The 6,309-nt window shown below is 33.6% G+C and overlaps 1 long non-coding RNA gene across 1 annotated transcript; it reads right to left on the reverse strand.

Moving 5' to 3' along the window:
* Nucleotides 1–1,645: 1,645 nt before the first annotated feature.
* On the reverse strand, nt 1,646–2,859 carry LOC135152360 (uncharacterized). Its single transcript, XR_010291442.1, has 2 exons — nt 2,581–2,859; nt 1,646–2,397 (listed from the first exon to the last, which is right to left on the reverse strand). It is a non-coding gene; the product is annotated as an uncharacterized LOC135152360 (long non-coding RNA).
* Nucleotides 2,860–6,309: the final 3,450 nt, after the last annotated feature.

A 6,309-nucleotide genomic window follows, 5' to 3' on the forward strand; every position in this document is an offset into this window, starting at 1 on the left:
GTCTTGTTTGAGACATTTTGTCATCTTCTGTGTCTTGTTTACCAAAGTGCATATGAGGGATAAGCATTAATCCCGACCCGCCCGATCCCGACCCGATCCCCGCACCGAATGGTGCGGGGATTCGGGGATTTTTTCGGGTACGGGCCGGGGATCGGGGATGACTTTGAAAAAAAATCGGGGATCGGGTCGGGTATGGTTTTTCACATTCCCCCGGCCCGAACCCCGACCCGATTTTCTCCGATTGTCGACCCGATCCCCGAACCGATTATTATATTACATATTATATATTATATATATAATATAAATATATACATATATATTATAATCATTTATTAACATGTTTATATACCTTCTTAGGTCAACTTCAGTCATGGATTTTCACATGTTTATAATCATTTATTAACATGTTTATATATCTCTTTAATATAATTATATTTATCGAAATAAATTTTTATATTTATTTCTATTAATATAAGTCTTAAAACTAAAAATGTCATAATTAAATCATTGAAGATATGTTTATTAAAATGATTAGGTATTAACTAGACATATTAGAAACTAATCGTATTTATGAATTTAAGTATTTAAATAGAAATTTTAGCTTAAATTAAAAATCCCCGAATCACCGCGGGTATCCCCGAATCCCGATCGGGCCGGGGATGGGGATCGAAAAATAATCCCCGATGGGGATCGGGCCGGGGATGGGGATTGAGTTTGGATTCGGGGATCGGGGCCGGGTATAGCAATCCCCGACCCAAAGGAGCCCAATGCCCATCCCTATGCATATCTGAACCTAGATTATATTTGCATAGATGGTTTTATCATGTATGCAAACTTTGTTGGTCCTTATTTAGATCAACAATGGATGGCTTGATATGTAGAATGATGTTCTGCAACCGCAAGTCACTCGGCCATCTAGCATGAATATTCAGGTCTACTTCATTTGATTTAGAAGAGTGTCATACCAGAGCTACCTCAAGTGTTGGAACATATTTTTTTTTTTTTTTGTAAAGTCTACATACACGTAGATGAATTGTATCGAAATACAATAAACCGCATCAGAGATTTCTTTCTTTCAAGAAAGTTTATCATCTAACCGAAAGTCATGCAAGCATAACTCCGGACGCTTAGACAATAAAGCTTAAATGAATAAGTAAAGAAAACCCATAAGTCCCGTAGCTTCCAGAGTATCCTGAAAAAACAAATCAAACAAAACATAAATCAACATACAAAAAAATCACACACATATAAGTTTAATTAAAGTAAAATAGAAAATCTAATAAAAAGCAAAACAAAAAAAAATATATATATATATATTAAAAATATATATATATATATATATATTAAAAATATATAGAAAATAAAATAATATAGACATATTAATTAATTTCTAACCAAAGGAAAATCCTTTGGTTAGACACATAAAAATTAATTTTTTTGGCACAATAAAAATTAAAATTTAAGTGAGGAGTAAAGGATGAAATATAATTAAATATAATTAAATAAAATGATCATCAAAATGGTCAATAATCCATTAAAAGTGGCATCCATAATTAAAAGTGTTGGAACATATTTGAGTGTACCTTGATCTTGAAATTATCTTTGAGGCTAAGTCTTTGATTTCGAACTGTGAGCGAAAAAACTGATGTAAATTACATTCTCTATAAGTAAAGAGTTGCCCCAGGATATATTACACAAAACCAAGATTATATGTAACTTGCAAATCTGCTACCACTTGGGTAATGGGTCTTGACTACTTGAAGATTGATATGCCTTGCAAGTTACTAGAGTCAATACAATGGCATAACTATCAAAGCAGATTTGAGACAAAATGACATAACATCAGTGGCCTGAGCTTGAATGCACATCTACCCTCTTGACGAGTGCTGTATTCTAGTGAGAAGAACCATTGTGTAAAACCTCTTTGTCCGGAAAAATAATATCAATGCAACTAATGAACTAAAAAGACTTACAACAGCAAATATGCAATATGAAAGTATAAAACAATGAGTGCCATAACATGTCCGTTGCCCTGATGCTTTTTTGTCGTAAATATAGACAGCCACCCGAACATACATTATATAAAATCCGATGGGGCTAGCCACATCAATGGTGTTGAAAATGGTTCCTAAATGCAGCATACCAAAAATTTCCGAGGTAATGGTGGGCATCAAGGACCACTGAGAACCATAACAAACACCAACTAAAACAGAACCCAAACACAAATTCCCAGGAAATCCAGATGCGATAACTAAATGGCCAGAAGCTATGGTTGCTAGCGTAAGAATCATAAAAACTGGCCTTGGCCAGCCTCTTTTCTGGAGGTAAAGATCTGATACATAACCAGCCCCAAAACATCCGAGAAAATTCCATATACTCCACAAAGAAACCATTATCCTGTTAAGGTCAATGAAGTACAAAATATAAATAAAGTTAGAGCTCTCATTAGATGAAAATGGCATGATCTGGTATTATTCTAAACTTCAGATATTTTTAATTAGCAGACAATTAAGATAATAATAAAAAAAAAAGATGTTTTGCATTGTGTATATAACGATGAGGAATCGGAAAATCTGATACCTTATTTGCTGCCTTGTTGTCAAGACCAAACTTATTTGCATGTTTGCTCTGTAGGTTTCTCCTTGGCATGATATACCATTGCATGTGGGTGATGGTGTTTTCAATTTTATTGTTGAAATTCCTAAAGAATCAAGTGCGAATATGGAGGTTGCTACTGATGAGCCTTTCACTCCTATCAAGCAAGATACCAAAAAGGAAAACCTCGCTATTATAAACAAATTGACTACTGTTTTAACTTTTGTAGACACTTGATGTCTAGATAATAAACCTTAACTATGATTAATCATTTTTGAGATTACAGTTGTTGAGTGGAGTTGAAATGATAAGTTATATATGTTTTTCCGGATACAATAACCACCTTTTTTTATTATATATTTAGTATAATATTATAAAATCTAATGACCAAAAAATTACTGCTAGTTGCAATTTGATGTGACGAGTTGATGTTAAAATAAGTTTATCAGGATCAATAAAGTTAAAATAAATTAAAGTTATCTTTTTATGTAATGGGAGTTAATCTCTATTTTTCAACATTGATCAATTAGACAGTCTTATCAGCCTGATGCTATCAGGCAGCAACTTTAAGCATCCAAGCTTTAGTTGGTTGCCCGTCCCTGTTTCATTGTATTTGTTCAATTAAATTAATAGAAAGTGATGATATATGACACTACTGTATTCTTATAAAGTGATATCGTGCGAAAAATATGGAGAATTTGACCCTTCAGAGATACATGGAGCACCGGGAAATGGATAGTACACAAATACTGGACACCCATAGTTTATGTAAGCTCTAGTTATTTAATCGGTAGCACATATTAGTTATTTAGGCACCACTTGACATGGGAACTTTTCCTTCAAAATTTTACTAATATTTTTAACTTGTAGCCATGGCGATATTTGAGCTGTGCTCTCACTTTTTGTAATGCTCACATTAATCGTCTGCAAGTGCTAATATTGAGAATAGTTTATAGGCAACTCTATATACTGTGAAAACCAAAACTGCAGATAGTTATTGAATATCAGCGCACTCTATGTTTATACTTTGAGCTTCATTTGTATTTTGGAATCCAATTTTGTTTATTTTTTTGATGGTCTACTTGCTTCAGTCGTAACATGAATTGAAAACCTACCTAGTCTGTATTTTGTTTGTAGCACAGTTTTAGAGTTTTTGAGCAGTATATAAATCTTCTTTTGGTCGTTTGAAGCCTTTTGTTCGTATGCATATTCTGGTAAAAGTGAATTAAGCTAAAAGCACTATGTTTTATCTTTTGTCATATGAAATCTTATTTGGCATCTCCATTTCAGTAAGGTTTCCATGTCGGTAATACTTGTTTTATTTAATAAGACTCTGTATTTACCTTCTGTTTAGGATGTGCATAGTAAATCCGAAACTACAAATATTTGGGGCCAAGGGAAAAGAGATCGGTCTAATAGTTCAAAAAAAAAAAAGATCAAAGTCTTCTGCGCATGCTTCTAAAGCTCATGACCACAAGAAGAAGTGTTAGTTTATTTTCGTTTATATATGATTTCTTTACATATTGTATATTTGTGCAAACTACTTTATATATAATGTCACGCACTTGGTATAATTTGCCCCAGTATCTGCTTTATCCATTCCTTTCTTTTCAGTATAATGTGGTACCTTGACCTTGTCTACATGACATGTACTATTGATTACTATCTGTCAACATTGAAGGGTAACTGGGCTTATGTGAATATATATGACTCAATTACATGTAAATTGGTTAAGCTCCGGATTACTTGCAGATTATATATTGTTTAATACTGTTTTAGTGAAATAAGATAGTTGTCACAAATAGAAGAAATGTTTTTATAAAGTATAGAGTATAGACTCCATCATAACCTAAAGAAATATCATAATTAATGGAAAATATCAGTTAAGACTTTGGTCGAGTTTCTTTAGTCTTGTATTGCTAGTAGTTATATCAAGGACAGTTTCTGTAAGAATGTATACTTTAGCTATCAGCTTCAGAGTTCGATTGAGTACCTTGGTAACTTGATTAATGAGTAATAGTAGTGTTTTTTTGCTTCTGCAGAACTCTTGTGCACTTGTATTATGAGCTCAACTTTTACAGTTTGAAGTATACATTTGAGACAAAGGTAATTAACTCCTAATTGGCTTGGTTATAAGCCTCTTCATATAATAGTATCATGGCCGGGTTTTGGAATAAGTTAATGTTTAAAACAACTTTCGGCTCAAACACTTTACGTGCATTATTCATTCTTAGTTCTTTCAATGGTTTTGAGGCAGCTGAAACTACCAGGAAGCAAGAAAGAACACAACAGGGCTGTGCATAAATTAAGAGTCTCACCAATATAATAAGTGGAAATTCATTAGCATAATATAATAGCATACACATATTTACTTGTGGTAAAACACTAAACAAAAATACTGACACAAATTTATGACATAAGGACTATAACACCAGATTTTGCCAATTCAAACATCGATGAAATTAGAAACATGCAAATTAGTATGATACCTTCTCTTGTGACGCCAAAGATTCGAATAATAGAAGAAGGACCAGAAGAATTAGGACTCAACATGAAAATATATACACCGTGGCCTTCATCAGGGTCAGTATGGAAGCAGATCCAAGGTAAGCCTGTAAATAAGTTGGCATCAGTTCAATTCTTGTAATCATTTCTTTATATAACATATTTCCACAGCAATAACTACACATCCAACCTAAACTCCTCTCCATAATCACCATACAAAAACATAAACTTAATTATTTTACAGAACTTTAGAGAATATTAGTATCTATTAGCCTGAGAAACAAAATCCTAGGTGAAACAAAAAAATGCTCTACCTTTTACAGCCTCTAAAGCTGTTGCACATCTTACTCCCCCAATCTTCAGAAATTCATCAACTGAAGGAAGAAGTTCCTACATTTAGAACTCCTGTAATCAGAACTTGGAGTAATAGACATCACAATATAAATTCACTTTCCACGGGTAAATTAAAAAAACAACAAAGAAAAAACAAAATAAACAAACAAGTTTATATCTCTATATTGGTTGGTTTTGTATGTATTGATCTGCAGAAACACTTAGAGAAAAGCCAAAGTGTAGTAGAGTAATTTAGATAATTCACACATAAGCTTTCAATTTCCAAATCTCAAATAGACATATCATGATAATTAACTAAACTGAAACTAACTCTTTCAACATATGAAGGCAGTATAAATAACAAACGAATATTACAACAGAATGTTTAATAGCGCAATCATCAATTGACCAGATTTTATTTGGCCTAGTTGAGTGCTCCTTTATAAATCTGTGTTTACATCAACCAGGTCTGCAATATATGAGGAATGTTGCTACTGCATTTGGCACATGGCTGGACCATTTATCGAAGAGTATGGAGAGGTAGTGCCTTTTGCTGTACCGATTTACTGGTCAGCAACATGAACAGCTCTTTCTGGGTCTTATAGCAATGCCAACAAAACTATCCCTCGATCATTGGGTTAATGATTAATAAACTGCTATCACACCATCTTTGGGGATCCATTCTCCTGGAGTGGTGATACTGTGATAGAAATGAGCTATAAACCAAGCCGCCACTGCAAATGAGCAAGGTGAATGTTGAGGCCTCCGTCTTTAAAAATGATGGGAAGTCTAGAACAAATTTAGTTGCCTATAGATACATTAGTGGCAGCATCAGGGTGCAGGAAACAGTGCCCCCAACAACCTTGAATTTGTCAG

Source organism: Daucus carota, chromosome 4 (assembly GCF_001625215.2).
Source record: "Daucus carota subsp. sativus chromosome 4, DH1 v3.0, whole genome shotgun sequence".
NCBI classification, from domain to species: Eukaryota; Viridiplantae; Streptophyta; class Magnoliopsida; order Apiales; family Apiaceae; genus Daucus; species Daucus carota.